Here is a 23,962-nt window from a genome sequence, read left to right as displayed (position 1 = left end):
AATTTGTCTTAAATGAAAAAACACAAAAGAGAATGAAGCAAAAAGCAAAACATTGATCATTTCACATAAAACTCCAAAAATGGGCCAGACAAAAGTATTGGCACCCTCAGCCTAATACCTGGTTGCACAACTTTTAGCCAAAATAACTGCGACCAACCGCTTCCGGTAACCATCAATGAGTTTCTTACAATGCTCTGCTGGAATTTTAGACCATTCTTCTTTGGCAAATTGCTCCCGGTACCTGATATTTGAAGGGTGCCTTCTCCAAACTGCTATTTTTAGATCTCTCCACAGGTGTTCTATGGGATTCAGGTCTGGACTCATTGCTGGCCACCTTAGAAGTCTCCAGTGCTTTCTCAAACCATTTTCTAGTGCTTTTTGAAGTGTGCTTTGGGTCATTGTCCTGCTGGAAGACCCATGACCTCTGGGTTTTTTCTTTGAATGCCTCTTTTTTTCTCCTGTAAACTCTATGTTGATGCCTTTGCCCAAAAAGCTCTACTTTTGTCTCATCTGACCACAGAACATTCTTCCAAAACGTTTTAGGCTTTTTCAGGTAAGGTTTGGCAAACTCCAGCCTGACTTTTTTATGTCTCGGGGTAAGAAGTGGGGTCTTCCTGGGTCTCCTACCATACAGTCCCTTTTCATTCAGTCACCGACGGATAGTACAGGTTGACACAGGGCAGCTTGAACTTGTTTGGATATTAGTCGAGGTTCTTTATCCAACATCCGCACAATCTTGCGTTGAAATCTCTTGTCAATTTTTCTTTTCCGTCCACATCTAGGGAGGTTAGCCACAGTGCCATGGTCTTTAAACTTCTTGATGACACTGCGCACGGTAGACACAGGAACATTCAGGTCTTTGGAGATGGACTTGTAGCCTTGAGATTGCTCATGCTTCCTCACAATTTGGTTTCTCAAGTCCTCAGACAGTTCTTTGGTCTTCTTTCTTTTCTCTATGCACAATGTGGTACACACAAGGACACAGGACAGAGGTTGAGTCAGCTTTAATCCATGTCAACTGGCTGCAAGTGTGATTTAGTTATTGCCAACACCTGTTAGGTGCCACAGGTAAGTTACAGGTGCTGTTAATTACACAAATTAGAGAAGCATCACATGATTTTTCGAACAGTGCCAATACTTTTGTCCGCCCTCTTTTTTATGTTTGGTGTGGAATTATATCCAATTTGGCTTTAGGACAATTCTTTTTGTGTTTTTTCATTTAAGACAAATTAAATGAAGATAATAATACCAAAGAATTTGTGTTTGCAATCATTTTCAGGAAGAAACTGAGTATTATCTGACAGAATTGCAGGGGTGTCAATACTTTTGGCCACAACTGTAGTCACCATGTGACTAGTGGGCCTGTGTAACTTCAAATGCCAGGGCTGAATGTTAGTCCCAGTCCGGCCTTGCCACGATCCCCTGGCAATAAGACGCATGGATTATAAGAAGCCCCACCATTCTATTAAGAAAAAAAACTATTTTTATCCTCAAAATTTGGGGTGGGTCTTATAATACAGAGTGTCTTATAGTCTGAAAAATACGGTATGTCTATTCCATATCCTAAACCTCTGTAGGTTCCTTTATTTATCAGCTTAAGTTTTACAGTTCATTGTAAGAATGCAATCTCAATTCTGTTTTACAAAAATTACAATTTAGCTAGGCTGGACCACCTCTGCAGCCTTCTTATGGTGATACCCAAAGTGAAAAAAAGTTACAAGAAAAGGTATCCAGACGTATGAAGCGCCACATGTGTGTACGTGTTATATATATTAACATGTCTTATTCTTTACTTAGTAATGAGTTTTCCTGAAAATATCACTTACATATTAATGGTGGTTTTTGAGACTAGTGCAATTTTGGATCCTTCAAGCCAATAGAATATATTTTACATTTTACTTCCAGCACACTTTGGAAATATGTAAGAACAGTCTACAATGTTTAATTACAATCTCTTGGGAAGTTTGCCAACACTGGATCTTCTGACAACTGTTTTTTTTAATTGCACAGCACATTTTCCACTTAACTACGTGATTTTAATATATCACTTAAAAACAAACTCTTTTAAAGACTTGTACAATGAGTCTTCTGCAGCTTACAGGGCACCATAGACTTTGCCCTAGTTATCGGCCATTACCTGCAGAGAACAATATGTTGTCAACAACTTTTTTTTACCCTTTACAAACCAAGTGAAACAATTAGTGGTAGAATAACCATCACTTGCTACAGGTTAATCCTGAATGCTATCTATGTGTTTTCAACTCTGCAAACTTATATCTGGTAACCAGCTTTTCCAATCTCTGCTCTGAATCCACTCCTGTGTCTCCATTCAATGTCAGCAAGCAGTTAATCCTGAATGCTATCTATGTGTTTTCAACTCTGCAAACTTATATCTGGTATATAGTTTTTTTTCCAACTTACTCTGCTTGTCCCCTTATGTTGTGAGGTCAAGAAACTTTTCAAAGTGCTTTATGATCCATGTAGTGCTGGACATGTGTTTATTTGACCACAACATTTTATTGGGTCCTGGTGTCTCAATTTAGTGTGATTGATTAACGAGAAGAGAGCCAAAAAAAAAAAAAACTTAGCCTTAACCTCCTATATATTCAGACATAGCTAGGGGGAGCATTTATGCACATGTAATCGAAGTACATGTATCAAAGTACTTCTGGCAGTTATAACATGGCAGTTAGACAGGGCAGGAGACAGGTAAGACATTTATATACATCTACTCCCTGTACATTTGGAGTACAACAAATATATACCATATGCATTTGTGTAATGTATATCCTTGCCGCTGCATTCACACACATCCACCGCCCTGGCATTAACTCTCCACACTCCATCCATATTGGCCCCTCGCTTCTTTCTTCTCCTATGTATAGCACTCACGCTCTTTTCACATTGTTAAATTGCACAGATCCAGGCAGTCCCACCATTCAACACCAGAGACGCTCTCACAAATCACTTAACCATCTGCTCACTCTTTCTATCCTCCTTCTCCTAGTCGCAGGAGACATTGCTCCCAACCCTGGTCCCCCATGTTATAGAAAGTCAAACCCCCCCACTGCTACACTCAGAAACCCCTCTAATCTTATTAATATTCCCTGCATGCCATCTGTCTCTCTTAATTGTGCACTTTGGAATTCTCGCTCAGTGTGTAACAAACTCTCCTTCATTCATGACTTCTTCCTTTCTAATTCTCTTAACCTCCTGGCTCTTACTGAAACATGGATCCAGCAGTCAGATACTACCGCTGCTGCTGCTCTTTCATACGGGGGGCTACACTTCTCTCATACCCCAAGATCAGACAATAGAGCTGGTGGAGGCGTTGGTCTGCTCCTATCACCAAAATGTACCTTTCAGGTTATCCCTCAAGTACCCTCACTTGTCTTCCCTTCTTTTGAGGTCCATGCCGTCAGACTCTACACCCCTTTCTCCATGCAAGTGGCGGTGGTGTATCGTCCTCCCGGCCCCTCCCATCAGTTCCTGGATCATTTTGCCACTTGGCTTCCACATTTTCTCTCCTGTGACATCCCTACCCTCATCATGGGAGATTTCAACATCCCCATTGCTCTTCCCCTCTCCCCATCTGCTACTCACCTTTTATCTCTAACCTCCTCATTTGGCCTTTCGCAGCTTACTAATTCTCCAACGCATGAAGACGGAAACTCCCTCGACTTGGTCTTCTCTCGGCTTTGTGCAGTGGATGATTTTGCAAACTCCCCTCTCCCGCTCTCTGACCACAATCTTCTTTCATTCTCTATAAAGAACTGCCAGGCTGCTCAGGTCACCCCCACTGTCCAGACTTATAGAAACATACAGGCCATTAACACCCAGAAACTTCTGAAGAACTTGCAGTCTTCATTGGCCCCTATCTCCTCCCTCTCATGTCCTGATTCTGCATTGAAGCATTACAATGAAACACTTCAAAGTGCCCTGGATGAATTTGCACCCCCTATAAATAGAACACCACAACACAGACGGCGACAACCCTGGCACACGGTGCAAACACGTTTCCTGCAGCGGTGCTCCAGGTGCGCCGAACGTCTGTGGAGAAAATCCAATCTACACGAAGATTTCATCCATTTTAAGTTTATGCTTAGAACATACAACACTGCCCTTCACCTCTCCAAACAAACCTATTTCAACACCCTCATCACCTCACTGTCCAACAACCCGAAACGTCTCTTTGACACTTTTCATTCTCTACTCAATCCAAGAGTACAGGCCCCAACCACGGAGCTCCGAGCTGACGATCTGGCCAATTACTTCAAAGAAAAAATTGACCAGATCCGACAGGAAATTATCTCCAAATCCCCTCATACCATGCACTGTCCTCCCTCCCCCACTGCATCTAACTCACTCTCTGATTTTGAACCAGTCACAGAAGAAGAAGTAAGCAGGCTCCTTGCATCTTCTCGCCCAACTACTTGCACCAGTGACCCATTTCCATCACATCTCCTCCAGTCCCTTTCCCCTGCTGTCACCCCTCACCTAACTAAAATATTTAACCTCTCTCTCTCTTCTGGTATTTTTCCCTCCTCATTTAAGCATGCCATCATACATCCACTACTTAAAAAACCATCCCTCGACCAAAACTGTGCCGCTAACTATAGACCTGTCTCTAATCTTCCCTTCATCTCTAAACTCCTGGAACGCCTGGTCCACTCCCGTCTTATCCGCTATCTCTCAGAAAACTCTGTTCTCGACCCTCTCCAATCCGGTTTCCGCTCTTTACACTCCACCGAAACTGCCCTCACTAAAGTCTCTAATGATCTGCTAACAGCTAAATCAAATGGTCATTATGCTAATTCTCTTGGATCTCTCTGCAGCATTCGACACTGTGGATCATCAGCTCCTCCTCACTATGCTCCATTCCATTGGCCTCAAGGACACCGTTCTCTCCTGGTTCTCCTCCTATCTCTCCGACCGCTCCTTTACTGTTTCTTTTGCTGGTTCCTCCTCCTCTCACCTTCCCCTTACTGTTGGGGTTCCTCAAGGATCGGTTCTAGGCCCCCTCCTCTTCTCCTTGTACACTGCCCCTATTGGTCAAACAATCAGTAGATTTGGTTTCCAGTACCATCTCTATGCTGATGACACCCAATTATACGCTTCTTCTCCTGACATCACGCCAGCCTTTCTAGAAAACACTGGCGATTGTCTAAACGCTGTGTCTAATATCATGTCCTCACTATATCTGAAACTGAACCTGTCAAAGACTGAACTCCTGGTGTTTCCTCCCGCTACTAATGTACCTATACCCGGCATTGCTATTTCTGTGTGTGGTTCCACTATTACTCCCCAGCAGCATGCCCGCTGTCTTGGGGTCATACTTGATTCCGAGCTTTCCTTTGCCCCCCACATTCGATCACTGGCTCGCTCTTGTCATCTGCACCTCAAAAACATTTCTAGAATTCGACCTTTTCTTACTTTTGACTCTGCAAAAACTCTTACTGTTTCTCTTATTCATTCTCGTCTCGACTATTGTAACTCTCTTCTAATCGGTCTCCCTCTTACCAAACTCTCCCCTCTCCAATCTGTCTTGAATGCTGCAGCCAGGATCATATTCCTCACCAATCGTTACACCGATGCCTCTACCTTGTGCCAGTCATTACACTGGCTACCCATCCACTCCAGAATTCAGTATAAACTTATTACCCTCACCCACAAAGCCCTCCATGGCTCAGCACCACCCTACATCTCCTCCCTTGTTTCAGTATACCACCCTACCCGCGCCCTCCGTTCTGCTGATGACCTGAGGTTAGTATCCTCAATAGTCAGAACCTCCCACTCCCGTCTCCAAGACTTTACACGTGCCGCGCCAATTCTTTGGAATGCACTTCCCAGGTCAATACGATTAGTCCCCAATCCCCACAATTTTAAGCGTGTCCTGAAAACGCATTTATTCAGACTGGCCTATCGCCTCAACACATTAACCTAACCTATCCCTGTGTGGCAGAGCCAAAAGTTTTACCATAACCAGGTTCCCAGCATCATGTTCCCACATGCTTTATGCATCCATTAGCCCTCTGTGTCTGTACTGTTACACACTTAACATTATGGCTGGTCCATACAATCAGAGCAACTGTTACCACCCACCTTTCGTGTCTCCCTCTTTCCTCATAGACTGTAAGCTTGCGAGCAGGGCCCTCACTCCTCTTGTTATTTGTTATAATCTACTGTATGTGATTATTGTTATGCTGTAATGTCTATTGTCTGTACAAATCCCCTCTGAAATGTAAAGTGCTGCGGAATATGTCGGCGCTATAAAAATAAAATTTATTATTATTATTATTATTATTATTATTATTACAGGTGCTCTCATATGCCACTTCAATGGAGCTTTTGAGTCAAAACGAGGGGAGAATTTTTATTAAAAAAGTAGAATCTTACCTATAAAAATAATCTGCATTTACTGCTTTCATTTAACCCATTTATAAGCAGGCATTTATTTTGTCTTTGCAATTTTTCTGCTCCTTGTTCTAAAAGCCATAACTTTATAAATGTATCCATCCACATGCCCATAGGAGGGCTTATTATTTTATGAGATGAGTTTAGTTTAGATTCACAATATTTACTTACCATACAATGTATTGGAAAACAGGAAGTGTGATGAAATGGAAAAAAAAGAAACGCAATTTGGGATGCAGCAAGCATAATATAGTAAGTTTCCATGTAATATTTAAAAAAAAATCAAAAAGGAATGCAAAAACCTGGATATTTAGGAAAGAAAATTTCAACAAATTAAGGGAAGAGCTTAATCATGTAGACTGAGACTATGTCATGGTAACTGGGGTTACTGAACATAAGTGGGGCGTGTTTACGGATATAATATTAGAATTCTTAAACAAACAACTTATACTCTCTGGTAATAAAATGTCAAAGAATAAAAAGAAACCATTATGGGGAAACGTACAACGTACAAGTAAAAAACAAAGGCATTCAAAACCTTGAAGGACGAAAAATAAAAAATAGCATTTCAGGAGAATAAAGGTCTCAATAAGAAATGTAAAACAGAAATAAAACTAACAAAATTATGTAGAGAGACACAAAATCGCCAATGACATTAAAATCAATCCACAAAAATTTTATAAATACATCAATGTCAAAAGTGAAAAAAAAGATGGTATCAGCCCCTTAAAAGTTCATATTAACAAGATAATTATAGAGGACAAAGAAAAGGCTGAGATATTAAACAGGCACTTTTTATCCATGTTCACCAATGACTTGTCTGTTCCAATGATATTTTTTAACAATGCAAAAATCAATGTTAGCACATGATATTATTAGTTTAACACAAGAAGAAGTACGCCTGCATCTGAGCAAACTAAACATTGACAAATCCCCCGGCCCAAATGGCATTCATTCACGGATACTGAGGGAATTAAGCTCAGTAATTAACATTCCAATGTATCTCATATTCTTATACTCCCTTGTAACACGTCCCCGGAAGAAGAAAGCAGTGAAACGCGCGTCGGGGTGATGGGACGCTGAGGTGACTACTTCCAGCAGGATCTGCACTGTCACTTTGTATTCAGGTAAAATGGTACAGAGCACTTTATTACTTTTCTGTATTATCTGCTATTCAATTGCATGGCCTCTGGGTAACTAATTGAGATGTATACAAATCTAGGGGAAGTGCACTGGTTCAAATATACTCCATTTATCTACATATTCAACCATTATATATTACCCAACAACCTCTGCAGAATTTTTCCACCTAACCTTCTTGCCATAGGACTATCTGGAGGTTTCCGCTGATCATTGATAGGCCAACATATATATACTTGTTTTATTATTTACTATACATCAGCTTGTCTCTTATACCTGCAACCTGTTGTACTACAAGGATATAGGAATATATGACGTGTGGTGCAGTAACCTCTGTTAAAGCTAGGGGACGCTGTATATGCTACTCAGAATATGCATGTGGGCGTATGTCTGAACGCCCATGATAAAGCCTGTATGTGTCTGGCTGTATGTAATAGGACCTGTAGTGAGGTCATGACCATGTAATCTATACCTCACTTGTGGGTGTGGTCATGTACCATATAGTGTGACTGAGGTTGGGTCACATGGGGTTGTGTGTTTTGATCCTGAGTGGTCAGAGTGAAAGGTTCCAGAAGGCCTGGGTGTGTTGGAAGTGTCTGGGACTGAACTTCCTGGAAGAGCACGTGGAAAGGCCTGGACCTAGTAGAGTCTTTGACGGTTCTGTGTAGGGAAGCCACTGCCCGGCGCGGGTTTGAAATTGTAGGCGGCCTAGTGAGCATGGCACTGTCTGGAACGATGATCCCAGTGCGGCCGCTTCCCTGATAACTCGTGAGGGATAAACGGTGAGTAACGCTGACCAGGGTCAGTAAGAGACTTTGTATGCTTTATGTGGTAAGCCTGCATGTTTAACAGACGTTGTACTGGAAGCCACACGCTATTATGCTCATGAAGAGCGATTTATGCTGATGTTTAATAAACCGAATGAACTGTTTAACCCGGAGTGTCCCCACGTATGTCTCAAAGACCGGCCAAGCAAGTAAATCCCCGTCCACTCATTTGGTGGATCTCTACAGACGTCATAGCACCATTTAATTACATTACAATTATCTTTATGCCATCCTAGTCTATCCTTTCCCACCTATCAGTGTCCACCTTTTTGGCATCTCTGCTTATAATTTTTAATGTTGATTTTTTAATATTTGTGATATAATGAAAAAAAATTTACCATGTATCTTTTCTCCACTTGATCCTTTACAACTATGGTTTGAATTTGTTATGTTTCTCTTGTAACAGGGTTGGTGCCACAGGACTGGAGGATGGCGGAGGTGGAACCAATATTTAAGGAAGGTAAGAAGGTGGATCCAGGAAACCACCATCCAGTAAGCCTGACATCAGTAGTTTGCAAAATTTTTTAAGGCATTATAAGATATTATCTGCAGAAATATTTTAAATAATAATATAATGACTGACAACCAGTATGGATTCATGAAGAATAAGATGTGTCTAACTAACATGTTGGGTTTCTATGAGGAGGCAAGTGTAAGTCTGGATGTTGCTAATGCGGCTGATGTGACTTATCTGGACTTTGCAAAGACATTTGATACTGTACCACATAACAGCCTTATACTGAAGCTACAGAAGGAGGGACTGGGGGAAACTACACCATGTTCCAAATTATTATGCAAATTATATTTTTCTCTGATTTTTCTAAGTGGTCGGTGCAAATAACAGTCAGTCTAATAAAAGTCATCACCGGTTAGAGTATACATCGAATTTTATTGAAGAAACCTCCCAATGATAACAGTATAATCTCCAAAATGAATAAAAACTTAAAATGTACTGTTCCAAATTATTAGGCACAGTAGAATTTCTAAACATTTGATATGTTTTAAAAAACTGAAAATGCTCATTTGTGGAATTTGCAGCATTAGGAGGTCACATTCACTGAACAAAAAAGCTAACTCCAAAACATCCTAACAGGTCAAATTACATGTAACATAGGAACCCTTCTTTGATATCACCTTCACAATTCTTGCATCCATTGAACTTGTGAGTTTTTGGAGAGTTTCTGCTTTTATTTCTTTGCATGAAGTCAGAATAGCCTCCCAGAGCTGCTGTTTTGATGTGAACTGCATCCCATCCCCAAAGATCTTTTGTTTGATGATACGCCAAAGGTTCTCTATAGAGTTGAGGTCAGGGGAAGATGGTGGCCACACCATGAGTTTATTTCCTTTTGTGCCCATAGCAGCCAATGATTCAGAGGTATTCCTTGCAGCATGAGATGGTGCATTGTCATGCATGAAGATGATTTTGCTCCTGAAGGCACGTTTCTGCTATTTATACCATGGAAGAAAGTTGCCAGTCAGAAACCCTATATACTTTGCAGAGGTCATTTTCACACCTTCAGGAACCTTAAAGGGCCCTCCCAGTTGTTTCCCCATGATTCCGGCCCAAAACATGACTCCTCCACCTCCTTGCTAATGTCGCAGCCTTGTTGGGACATGGTGGCCATCCACTACTCCATCCAGCTAGACCATCCAGGGTTGCTTGACACTCATCAGTAAGGCCTCTTTCACACATCAGGTTTTCTCCGTCAGGCGCGATCCGGCGCTTTTGACAAAAACCGGATCCGGCGAAATGCAATGCCGGATCCGGTTTCCCCCCCATTGACTTGCATTTGCGCCGGATCGCGCAGGATGGCCATGCGTTTCATCCGGTTTTCGCCGGATCCGGCAATGTGTTGCAATCCGGCGTCTGGAAAAAACGGCTACTGTAACGTTTTTTGTCTCCGGCGAAAAAGCCGGACACGCCGGATCCGGCGCGTCCGGCTTTTTCACACAATGAAAGCCTATGAGCGCCGCAATGCGCCGGATCCGGTTTTTTTTGGTCTGAGCATGCTCAGTAGCTCTGCCCACAAGACACATATATAAAAGCAAGACAGTGGGACCCTCAGCCACACCCAACATGCCACCCATGACAGGAACCAGGCGCAGAAGGCAGGAGACCACTGCAGCACCACCACCACGCCAAATGGAGCAGCAAATGGAACATGCTGAGGAGGGGAGTCCAGCAGCAGATGAGAGACGGTAATTATCAAATCCCCCATTCCTCCAAACTAGGGCCATGGAATATCAAGATATTCATTGGCCCTTTGTTTCTCTTTATTCAACAGCCGCCCAAGAGATGCAGCAGCAGCAGCAGCACTGGCAGCAGCTGTAACACCACCCACAGGCATGGAGTCTGGCCAGCAGGAAGACAGCACATCTTCTTCTTGGAGCCCTCCCTCTCATCGTCAGCGTTTGACGGTAAGTTTTTATTTCCAAAATCCATCATCTCTGTAATATATGTCTATTCATTGCCTTTTATTTCAAAACAGGAATCACAAGATGAAGAGGAGCTCCCAGAAGAAGAAGGAAGGGGTGGGACAGACACCTGGAGTTGGCTCACAATTGGTAAGTTTTTGGCATCAAACGCAGAAACACAACATCACACTACACACAACACATAGAAAACAATGTTCTGCAGACCACACACAGCAAACAAATGCCTACATCCAAAAACATAACATTTTTTGTTTTCTTCTCTAGTCTTCCCAATCTGGTGCTCGGCCAAGAGGTCCTCGCAGTGCCTCCAGGGTCGTCGGCGACAGCAACGCGGCGGTCACCAGCGTGTAAGTATAAATATTTTTGCTTTGTTTTTTTGCACTTTTTATTTCATTTCTTTTGTGGAGGTTAATTATGTTATTTTTGTCTTTTTCTTTAACAGAGTGCTCCCGACTCTGACGGTGAGGATGGAGGAATCGATGTGGACCACCTCGTCGATCTCGTCAGAGAAAGGGAGCCGCTCTGGAATATGGCTGACCGCCGCCACGCTGACCTGATCGTTACCCGACGACTCTGGGAGGAAATCTGTTCGCTCCTTGTGGACCGCTGGGAGGACCTCGATGCTCGGGCCCAGATTAAAGAGCGTAAGTATATACAGTACCGGTTGCTTGATGTAAACCAGTGTTTCCCGAACAACAGTCCTCGTGGTCCCCACGGATCATGTGTTCAGGATTTCTATTTACTATGGAAATCCTGAAAACATGACCCCTGGGGACCATGAGGACTGGAGTTTGGGAAACACTGATGTTGTATACTAACCACTCCTTTCTCGTTTCAGGGGACAGAATTGTGAAGCGGTGGCGGTCTGTGAGGGATCGTTTCAAGAAGGAGTTCAATAAAGAGATGCGGGCCCCGAGTGGATCTGGAGGACGCAGGAGCAAGTACAAGTACGCACAAGCCCTGTCATTCCTCCGGGATACAATGGTCACCAGAAGGTAAATATTACACACCACATGTGAAAAAAAATGTTTAGATGTAACAATTTTTTTTCAGCCAGGGCCATGCCATGTCACTTTTTTAATTGTTTTTTTTTCTCTTTATTCCACAGCACGGTGAGCAGCACTCGGGAGCCTGCACGGTTGGACCCTTCTGAGGCGATCCCTGAGGAGACCGGCACCGAGGGACACTTCGACCGCCCCGGTACATCTGCACCTTAACAGCCTTCCCACACATTCGACCCCTCTGTCCCATCCACCAGCACAGGAGCATCGTGGCCGCCTACATTACATGAAGCTGCTGGTGAGGAGATCGCTTTCCCTTTACCCCACCTTTCTGCCCCTGCCACCTCTAGTACACCTGCGGGTACTGGGCGGCAGCGGCAGAGGGGTCAGGAAAAGACTTATGCGCCAGAGTTCTTGCATCTGAATGCATCTTTCCATAACTGTCTAAAAGTCTTGTCAGAGCAAATCTCCGCAGGCTTACAGCAGATCAACTCCAGCATTCTGGAGGTGAAGACACTTCTGCAAACCATGCATTCAGAAGCAAGATCTTCGCCAAACCACACCTTTTTCAGGTCTGTTGTGGAGCGCATGGAAACGCTATCTCCTACCCAGCAGATGCATGTAATGCATTCATGCCACGTGCTCTCCAGCACATTACCTCCCAACCTCCTCTTCCCACCCCAGTAGTTCCTCCACCTGCACCCCCTCCAGCCACTTTCCATCCTCCCCCTCCTATTACATACCATCCACCTCCCCAGTACCAGCAACCTCCCCAGTACCAGCAACCTCCCCACTTCCAGCAACCTGCCCCATACCAAACTCCTTCCCCATACAACTTGCCATCAACATCATCTGCTCCTACAGTCCCTGCCCAACCCTCCACTCCACCGCACACCACCTCTTCTGCCTCCCACATGTCCACCCATTCTGTAGCTTTTTCCACACCTTCACCTCTAACTGTTCCTTCCCCACCACGATCCCAGTCCTCTCTCCACACTCCCAGTGTCGAAGTGTCCCGCAGCCCCTCCAGCAGTATTTCCACCCCACACTACACAGATTTATAATATGTGTGTATTTTAATAAAAATGACCAGTTTTATGGTTTCAAAGCTTTATTAAAAAAGTTTATTAAAATTTAAAAACAGTTTACTAAAAAAAACATTTTTCAATAAAAGTTAAATTATTTTACACTGGTTGTCTGTCATTTCTTTCTGCGGCCAAAAAGGTTAAATACAGGGTATTTAAAAGTTAAAATGGTTTTCAAAACTAGGTATATAACTGTGGGTAAATTTTAGCTTTTTGCCACAGTTGTGTTCCTGGTTGTGTTTGAAGCAAAGTATTTCACCTAAAAAGTTGTGTTTATTGTTGGTGATTTCCTAACAATGTACACAACTTTTGTTAAAAGGTGAAATACTTTGCATAAAACACAACCAGGTACACACCTGTGGCCTAAAGCTAAAAATAGTAAGACCATGACAAGATAGCCAACTTTGGTTGGCAAAGGTATATACTGTTGGTACAGAAGGTACACAAGTTTGGTTAAGGGCACAAATCTTTCACACTCTGTCATCCTGCCAGTGTACTCTGCCTTGAGGTGACATAAAGTATAGTGCAAAATTGTCCCTCATTACTGAAACCGTCACAGAACTTCTAGTGGTAATGTCATGGTAATCTTGCAAGGTGGTTTCTTCAGAGGTGTCCTCAATGGAAATGGGTTCCTTGCAGATAACAAAATTGTGGAGTACCATGCAAGCTTTGATCACCTCGTCCACAGTATCTGTCTTGAGGTTGATCGCAGTCAATAGGACCCGCCATTTGGCTGTCAGAATACCAAAGGTACATTCAACCATTCTTCTTGCTCTTGTGAGGCGGTAATTAAAAATGCGTTTTGTTCTTGACAATCCTCTGCTACCGTACGGTTTCAAAAGGTGTTCTGACAGCTGGAAGGCTTCATCCCCTACACAGACAAATGGCATAGGTGGACCAGATGTTTGCGGCAGCGGTCTAGGGGGTGGGAACTGGAAGGTGTTTCCATACAGTTTACGCCCCATGGCAGACAGTTTGAAAACTTGAGAGTCATTGGAGCGGCCATAGGCCCCAATATCAACAGCAATAAATTTGTATTCCGCGTCAGCGATGGCCATGAGGACAATTGAAAAATATTTCTTGTAATTGAAATATTCCGATCCCGATCCGGCTGGCTTTACAATGCGGATATGTTTCCCGTCCACAGCGCCCAAGCAGTTGGGAAACTGACATATCTGTTGAAACTTTTCTGAAATTTCAATCCACCTCTCTGTTGTGGGCTCTGGTAAAAACTCTTCAGCTAAGGAGTCCCACAGTGCACGGCATGTGTACTTCACTATTCCAGATATGGTGGAAATCCCGAGTCTGTACTGGAAATGCAGTGCCGAAAGGGATTCTCCAGTTGCAAGAAATCTGTGGGGAATTAAAAAACAATCAATTAGTTTTAAATCACAGCATTACATACCAAAACTCAGCTATAACACTTGGAGATACAAACTACCACCAACAAGATTGCAGTGAAAGTGTGCTCTGATGCGAGCATATCCAATAAATGTGGCTTACCTTAAAGACATCATCAGACGCTCTGCGGGTGAAACGGAGAAGCGGCAATAGGTGTCTGCTTTTCTTATGAGGTGTGCAATGCGCTCCACCAAGTAATCAAAATTCTCCATTTTCATCCGAACATATCCAAAAAATGTATCCGGGTTTCGTCGAAGGTCCATGCAGAGTGTAGAATAGACCCCACGCGTCATTCTCTTGGCTGTGATGGGGTGGATCCACAAACGTCGTCTACGATGCCTGATGCGCTGCTGTCTCGCTCTCTCCTTCTCCAGAACAATCACCCTCAAACGATTCGCCTCCGCTGTAAAATCCGCCAAATTCTTCAAAATATTTCCAATGACAACATCCATCTTCGCCAGTAACTTGCTCTTCTCTCCAACCTGCACTTTCTCCTCTACAATCTGTCAAAGAAGGGCTGTAGGAACACGCTATATATAGTTTTCCAGTAGCCAATCCCGTTCGGAAGGCCACAAGGGGTGTTTTTAAAAACCGGATCCGGCGTAATCCGTCGAAAAACGGATCGAAAAACGGATGAACCGGATGAGACAGATCCGGTTTTGTCTGTCAAGAACAAGACAGATCCGGCAGAAAAACGGATCCGTCACATCCGGTTTTAGGAAATATTTGCCGGATCCGGCGCTCTGGCACGACGCCGGATCGCGCCTGACGCCGAAAACCTGATGTGTGAAAGTAGCCTAAACAAGACTGTTTGAAAATTAGTCTTCAGGTATGTCTGGGGCAACTGCAACAGTTTCTGCTTGTGAGCACTGTTTAAGGGTGGCCAAAAAGTAGGTTTATGCACCACAGCAAGCCTTTGAAGGATCCTACACTTTGAGGTTCGAGGGACTCCAGAGGCACCAGCAGCTTCAAATATTTGTTTGCTGGTTTGTAATGGCTTTTTAGCAGCTGCTCTCTTAATCCGATGAACTTGCCTGACAGAAACCTTCCTCATTCTGCCTTTATCAGCCCGAACACGTCTGTGCTCAGAATCAGCCACAAATCTCTTAACAGTACGACGCTTATGTTTTCAGGAAATATCTAATGTTTTCATCCCTTGACCAAGGCATTGCACTATTTGATGCTTTTCTGCAACAGAGAGATCCTTTTTCTTTCCCATGTTACTTGAAAACTCTGGCCTGCTTAATAGTGTGGAACACCCAGTTGATGACACCAAACTATGACCTTGACATTATAATATTGCAAAACGATCTGGATAAGATGTCTGAATTTGCAAACATTTGGCAAATGAGGTTTAATGTAGATAAATGTAGAGTAATGCATCTGGGACGGAGTAATCCTACTGCTGCATATACATTAAATGGGACAATCCTCGTGACTACAGAACAGGAGAAGGACTTGGGTATTCTGGTTACAAGTAATCTGAGCAGCAGTACTCAATGTCAAGCAGCAGCCTCAAAAGCAAACAAGATTTTAGGGTGTATAGAGAGAAAATCCCACGATCCCAACCCATCACTGGTGATGCCACATCTAGAATATGGGATCCAGTTTTGGGCGTGATATTTTAAAAAGGATATTCGGGAATTATGGTCCGTTCAAAGGCGGCAACTAGATTACTACAAGGGACAGAAATCCTCTCATATGACAGGTTGGAAAAAAGACGCCTCAGAGGGGATCTCATTAACATGTATAAATATATGTATGGTCAATATAAAGGATGGCACATGACTTATTCCTTCCAAGGACCACCCTGGGGATCAAGGGGCACTCATTACAGGTGGAGTAAAGGCAGCTAAATAGGAAAGGATTCTTTACAGTTAGAACAGTCAGACTGTGGAAAGCCGACCACAAGAGGTAGTAATGGCCGACACTATAACAGCTTTCAAAAAAGGGCTGGAGGATTTCCTCAGAAATGGCATTGTGGATTATAGATAACTTAGTGACAAAGAATGTATAATTGGTGGAGAAAGGTGATGGACCAGATTCTTTTTTCAGCCTATATAACTATGGTATGTAACTATGATTATGCCATTGTTTTTTGGGTTTTGTTTTTACGGTGTTTATTGTTCTGTACAAAGAACCCGGCAACATGATTGTCTAGATTAGTACATAGAAAAATTGTTAGTAGATTATTAGTAAGATTAACAAAAAAAATGGTTTATATTTTTCTGTTGATGGATCTGTGTGAGGGCTTGGATTTTTTTTTAGCGAGGTAAAACAACATTTCTCTTACCATTTTGGTGTACATAAGACGTTATGTCCTCTTTTTATTATATTTTTTAGGGAGGTTGGGTAACAAACAATTTCCACAATTTTGGCGCTTCAATTTTTTTCTTTAACGGCGTTTACCCATACGGGGTAATATTTTGATGACCCTGCAATCACTTGATCTATATCCTGAAATGCTATTGTGTTACTGTATATACTTAAGATAGCGTTCTCTTGATTCTAGGCAATAGAATAGACTTAGGATAACTAAGATGGCTGCCAAGGAAGACTTCAGCAAGTGATGCTGCTAATGACAACCCACTGGCACCCTGCAATCACATTGTGGGTGGGAGGGAAGTTGCTGCATGTATGCACTGATGATCACGCTATTTAAATAATGTTTTTGATTGACAGCAGCATGTAAATGGTCAAACAGCAGAGATCGGAGCTAGCTCTGGTTGCTGCTGTTACAAGTAAATAACGTCTGTGTATCGCAGCTGGCATCTCCTAGTATGGTGAGGGTTCAGTTCCTAAGTTAGCTTCATACACCGGCACCGGACAGTTATGTACTATTCTGGCTCGTCAGGAAGGGATTAAAAAAAAAACTATCAAAAAGGCACATGTGAACGCACACACAAAGTATCCCCAATGAGTATCCCCACCTCACACTTAAATTCCCTCTGTTTATTAATCAGCCTTTACCCTGTGCACAGAATTGGGAATAAAACATTCAGAAACGTCCGATCTGTGCACATTTCAACTCTATTTTTATGATATTGAGACATCTGAATACCAATGCGTTATCCTGAAGATCAGCACATACTTGTAGGCAATGCAGTCGTCCAAAGGTTCATCTATTTTACAGCCTGTATATATGTACCATATTATAGTTCCCAATGTGAGGTTTTTTATACCCTGCAGACGTGTGGCTCCTGTAATAACTACAGCAGAGCTAAAACAGGAAACCAGCTACAGTGCACATTGTACCGTATAATAGGTCACACATTAAAACACGCCATAGAGCAGGGATGGGGAACCTCAGGCCCATGGGGCCATTTACGGCCCGCAAGCAGATTCCGGGGAAACACGGTACTCAGGCCGGCCACATGCCCATTAATTTCTTCTTGCTCTGGGAGCACACGCAGTGTTCATTACTGAATGCTGAGGAGCGTGAAATGAAAATTTTCACCCCGACATCAGCGCAGGACGTACTTTGTCGGTAGACAACCTGTCCTGTCTCCTCTCCTGATATCTGCATCTTTTTTTCCTCATGAAACACAATGCGGAGCACCATTTCTCAGAATGCTGCACCACTTCTGTGCGTTAACGTTCCCCTTGTGAATAGCGTGTCTGTACACAGTCTGACATGGGGTGCACAGATTGGAAATTGTCAGGGGCTTTGTGAATAGCAATATACATTTATGGAGAAACATCAAAGTAATGATGGCCACTCGTTTTTCTTTACTTAGCTGCTTTTTTCTTGCCATAATACAAATTCTAACAGTTTAGTCAGTAGGACTATCAGCTGTGTATCCACCAGACTTCTGCACAACACAACTGATGGTCCCAACCCCATTTATAGGGCAAGAAATCCCACTTATTAAACCTGACAGGGCACACCTGTGCAGTGTAAACCATTTCCGGGGACTACCTCTTGAAGCTCATCAAGAGAATGCCAAGAGTATGCAAAGTAGTAATCAAAGTAAAAGGTGGCTACTTTGAAGAACCTAGAATATAAGACATATTTTCAGTTGTTTCACACTTTTTTGTTAATTATATAATTCCACATGTGTTAATTCATAGTCTTGATGCCTTCAGAGTGAATCTACAATTTTCATAGTCATGAAATTAAAGAAAACTCTTTGAATGAGAAGGTGTGTCCAAACTTTTGGTCTGTTCTGTGCCACTTCTGTCTTTGCACGGTGGTGTCCATTCAGTTGCCAAAGACATAGGAGAAAAGTCCTGGCTGCTAACGGCCATATATCAGGCTCGTTCACTGATAGAGGAGCAATTCTCAGCTTTAGGTCGGGGTCAGACTTGTGAGAAACTTGGATGAGTCTCACATCTCAATACCCGGCACTGTCACTGACACTCGGATCAGAGCGTTCAGCTGAATGTATTTCTATGCAGCTGAACGCTCCGATCAGAGTGCTGGGTATTGACGTGTGAAACTCATCCGAGTTTCTCACAAGTCTGATCCTGACCTTAAAAAAACAGACAGGAATCACAGCTTGAATTGCTGCTTTATGACCGTTTTGCATAGAAATTTGAAAAAAAAAAAGGACGATCATAAGGCGTCATGGACCTATAAATTATACTAATACAATTAATCACAAAAAAATCTCTCACATAAAAGGTATCTTACAATATGGCAACAAATAAACCATAAGTTGTTGTTTTACTATTTTGATTTTATTGATAAACTATGCATATTTGATATGGCTGTTTCTTAGCGAAGCAAACTATGAAAAGAGGATAATGTTTATCCTGCCGTAAAAACATAATAAAAAATGCTGTTTTTACGTCACCTTGCTTTACAAAAAATGGCATAAAAAGCTAACAAAACATCATATATACCTTATAATGGTACTAACATAAACTTAAAATGTTTCTGTAAAAAATAATCCCTCAAACAGCTGTCAAGAGAATAAAAAAAAAAAAAAGGTTACCGTAGGTCTCCCAAAATATGGTGAGAAGAAAAATATTTTTAATGACAACCGGTCACATACAGAAATGCCATTTACCTGGAGATATTTGGGTGATCTGAAGGTATTTAGCATTTTATCCTCCTGTTTTGTATACCAAGAAATACAAGGTATTTCCATACTCAGAAAAAAACTGCAAAAACATCTGGGGCAGGTGGATGTACTCCTTTTGGAAATGAAAATTTGAGCCAAAACTACATTGTAATGGCAAAAGAGGAATTTTTCATTTATTCACCTAATTTTGAGTTATCATGTAAAGCGTCAAAAGAGTTAAACTTCCTAAACACTACTTTGAATATTATAAGTGGTGCATTTAAAATAATGGTGTAACTTGAGGGTGGAGGGGATCATTTATAGGTCTCTCAAAGGCATTTAAGAACTGAATTAGCCCCTTAACGGCTCATACTCACTTGCGAGAGACTCACATGATTCTCGCACGAAAACCCGGCACTGCCAACGGCACTAGCACCGGAGGACGTGGCTACATGTATTTCTATGTAGCCGCACGAACCGGTCCGAGTGTCGGCGGCAGCGCCGGGTTTTCGTGCGAGAATCATGTGAGTCTCTCGCAAGTGAGTATGAGCCCTAAAAATAAAAGTTTCTCAAAGTTCCAAAAATGAGAAGGTCTAAATAAATGTATGCCGGGTCACAATGTGATCTAACAGTTTATGATAACATTACCACGACGCAGCAATTATCCAAGGCTGAGCTGACTTTGGTCATCAAATAGCAGGCTGGAGTACGCAGGTTTACATCTGCGAGGGCCCCGCAATAAAAAATAAAAGGGATTTTTGGTGCTCACCATAAATTGTTTCTTGTAGTCTATGATGTGTGCTACTACTATCTGTTTTAACCCCTTCTCGACATGCAGATTTTCCGTTTTTTTGCACTTTCTTTTCCCTCCCCTTTTTCCGAGAGCCATCATTTTTTTTATTCTTGCATTGAAATAGCTGAGCTGTATAAACGCTTGTTTTTTTACGGAGCGAGTTGTACTTGTGAAGGACACCATCCATTTATTCGTGTAATGTACTGGAAGTTTGGTAAAAAAAATTCCAACGGCGACAAAATACTATAAAACGTGCAATTTCTTAATTTTCTTTTTGATTTTTTATTTACAGTGTTCATTATACAGCAAATACGACCTTTAAATATGATTCCCCGGGTCAGTATGGTTCTTGTGATAAAAAAAAACGACGAGGCATGTGGGTTATTTGAGTGGTGAAAGCTATATCGGAAATTTGTAAAAAAAAAAATTGCTTCCCTCACTATTTTCTGAGAGAATTAACATTTTCAGTCTTCAGGTGATGGAGTTGTGAGGAGATGTCATTCATACCATTTGGGGTTAGAGACAATGGTTTCATAGCCTCATATTACTTTTTTTGTGTGTGTGCTGTTGCGGAGTCTGAAAAACACTTTTGGCTGGTTTGATTTTTTCCTAATTCTGCCACTTACTGATTGGGTTAATTAATTTTACATCTTCATAAATCAGACTTTTACACACACAGCAATAGCACATACGTGTATTGTTTTTCATGTCTTAATTTTTAATGGGGGAAAAGAGGGTGATTCCAACATTTTTTCTTTTTTTTTTTTTTTTAAAATGAAAACAAAACAAACAACAACAACACCTTTTGCTGTAATTGAAGTGACCACAGACAACTGTGACTGTATGAGTAACATTTCTGGAGAGACGCATGCTACTGACAAGATGCATCAAATTCATAAAATGGCGTGCTTCTCTTAATCAGTTTGGCACATGTTATTCCAACATGCCCCTTCATGAATCGCCAGACTTCATGAATTAGGCCTTTGTCTTTCCAGTTCTGATGATTTTATAAAGATATATAAAATGTAGACATAGAACTCAGAGGTAAAGTTCATTTTAAAATTAATTTTAATCAATAGATCTTGGAATAATAATAATTTCCACAATTGGATGTGTATAAATAAAATGTTCCTGTGCTGAGATAATCTTATACATGCTGTGTACTGTGTAATGGCAGTGTCTGACAGGCACATGGTCTGATCATACCACAGCTCCTGAGCAGAGGGGGGAGAAAAGAAAAGAGTATACAGATATTACAGCAGGGGATCACAGCTGATACATTCTGTGAGATAAAACATTTCTCTCCCTGTTTTTAAAATATGTCTTAACTCAAAGAAACAATTATTTGTGATCCCGTGCTGTAATATCTGTATACTTTTTGATTCCCGCCCAGGAGCTGTGGTATGATTAGAACATGTTCCTGCACGGTCAGACAAACAAAAAATGCAGCACTCTGTAGCGTCATAGCATGCAAACATGAAATATGAAAAATGAACTGCATTAGAAATATGAAAAATTGAGAAAGCTTAGCGCATAAAATGGCCAATTTACGAGTACCTGGAAGCCACGGTAAGGCGTTTCTCCTTTTCCAGGACCCTAACCTAAAGCCAATTCTCACTTAGACTAAAGTCTTCATCGGTATGGGAACCTTTGTAAATCCTCTCCTTAGACTGAAATCTATATCTACCCCTCCACAGAGATATAGATTTCAGTCTAAGCTTTCTCAATTTTTCATATCTCTAATGAAGTAATTCAATTCATTTTTCATATTTCATGTTTGTATACTATGGCACTACAGAGTGCTTCCTATTTTGTTTCAGTGTATACGAGTTGGTGACTCTAGGTTAAGCACCTGTTCACATTTAGTTTATGCTTGGATGTGACGGTCAGTTTTTTGAAATTTGAAACCTGCACGGTCAGACACTGCCATTACACAGTACACAGCAGGGGCACATGTATAAGATTATCTCAGCACAGGAACATTTTATTTATACACATCCAATTGTGGAAATTATTATTATTGCAAGATTTACTAATTAAAACATACTTCAAGGATTTGTGGTATATCTGTTTGGGTCATACCCTTTAGCTACTAGTATCTATGAATATCAATTTTTATGTATTTATTCAGTAATACTTGACTTTGAAACAAAACTGCTTGTGTGTATAAAGTGTGGGGTGGCATTGTGACAATGTGCCAAGTGTCTACTTTCAGAGAACATTTAGGTATTGGGCATTAATAACCATGTATGATTTAATAATCTAGGTTTTATTTTTTCTTGTCAATCGTTAGAAAATGATCCTGGCTACCAGAGGAGAAACATGTGGAGAAACCTTTGGCAGTGAAAGAGTTACTGACTGCATTTCAATCATAGGAACAAGAACACTAGTAAGAAATAATGTACAGACCTGCCAGATCAATACATTTCCATGCTGCTAAAGCTTGCCTTTCAAGGGTTAATGATGAAATTACTACTGATACATGGATTAGGACCAGCTAGCACCTCAGCTTCTATATTTCTTCTATATTTCTTCTTTTTGGCATCACCAACCAAGATGAAAATTACACAGACCGGTTGTCAGAAACCATGTGAAGAATGTTAAAGCATAAGACATGATAATGATAAGATGGCTGAGCAATGACTCATGGAAGTAGAAGTTACAATGTGTGATCTGTAGTGTACAGGTGAAAACACAAGAGCAACCGCACCGTACCTCCAATACATCACATAACGTTCTAAAGCTGCTATCTAGAAAATAGATCAAATAATCCACAACATAATTAATATATATATATATATATATATATATATATATATATATATATGCACACACATACACTAGCTGAAGAGCCTTGAAAAGTTTTTGTATCTGCGCAGATGTATGTATGTATGTATGTATGTATGTATGTATGTATGTATGTATGTATGTATGTATGTATATATATATATATATATATATATATATATATATATATATATACATATACACAGTGGGGAAAAAAAGTATTTAGTCAGTCAGCAATAGTGCAAGTTCCACCACTTAAAAAGATGAGAGGCGTCTGTAATTTACATCATAGGTAGACCTCAACTATGGGAGACAAACTGAGAAAAAAAAATCCAGAAAATCACATTGTCTGTTTTTTTTTCATTTTATTTGCATATTATGGTGGAAAAAAAGTATTTGGTCAGATACAAAATTTCATCTCAATACTTTGTGATATATCCTTTGTTGGCAATGACAGAGGTCAAACGTTTTCTGTAAGTCTTCACAAGGTTGCCATACACTGTTGTTGGTATGTTGGCCCATTCCTCCATGCAGATCTCCTCTAGAGCAGTGATGTTTTTGGCTTTTCGCTTGGCAACACGGACATTCAACTCCCTCCAAAGGTTTTCTATAGGGTTGAGATCTGGAGACTGGCTAGGCCACTCCAGGACCTTGAAATGCTTCTTACGAAGCCACTCCTTCGTTGCCCTGGCGGTGTGCTTTGGATCATTGTCATGTTGAAAGACCCAGCCACGTTTCATCTTCAATGCCCTTGCTGATGGAAGGAGGTTTGCACTCAAAATCTCAAGATACATGGCCCCATTCATTCTTTCATGTACCCGGATCAGTCGTCCTGACCCCTTTGCAGAGAAACAGCCCCAAAGCATGATGTTTCCACCACCATGCTTTACAGTAGGTATGGTGTTTGATGGATGCAACTCAGTATTCTTTTTCCTCCAAACACGACAAGTTGTGTTTCTACCAAACAGTTCCAGTTTGGTTTCATCAGACCATAGGACATTCTCCCAAAACTCCTCTGGATCATCCAAATGCTCTCTAGCAAACTTCAGACAGGCCCGGACATGTACAGGCT

The 23,962-nt window shown here is 41.6% G+C and overlaps 1 protein-coding gene across 4 annotated transcripts in view; it reads right to left on the bottom strand.

Moving 5' to 3' along the window:
- The window catches only part of NLRX1 (NLR family member X1), a 103,173-nt gene that overhangs the window by 48,656 nt on the left and 30,555 nt on the right, over positions 1-23,962 (bottom strand). The window lies entirely within an intron of this gene.

This window comes from Dendrobates tinctorius, unplaced genomic scaffold, assembly GCF_039654945.1.
Source record: "Dendrobates tinctorius isolate UK_male_01 unplaced genomic scaffold, ASM3965494v1 ptg000018l, whole genome shotgun sequence".
NCBI classification, from domain to species: domain Eukaryota; kingdom Metazoa; phylum Chordata; class Amphibia; order Anura; family Dendrobatidae; genus Dendrobates; species Dendrobates tinctorius.
Note: the sequence above shows the minus strand (reverse complement) of the source record. Positions and strands in the feature narration are given on the sequence as shown.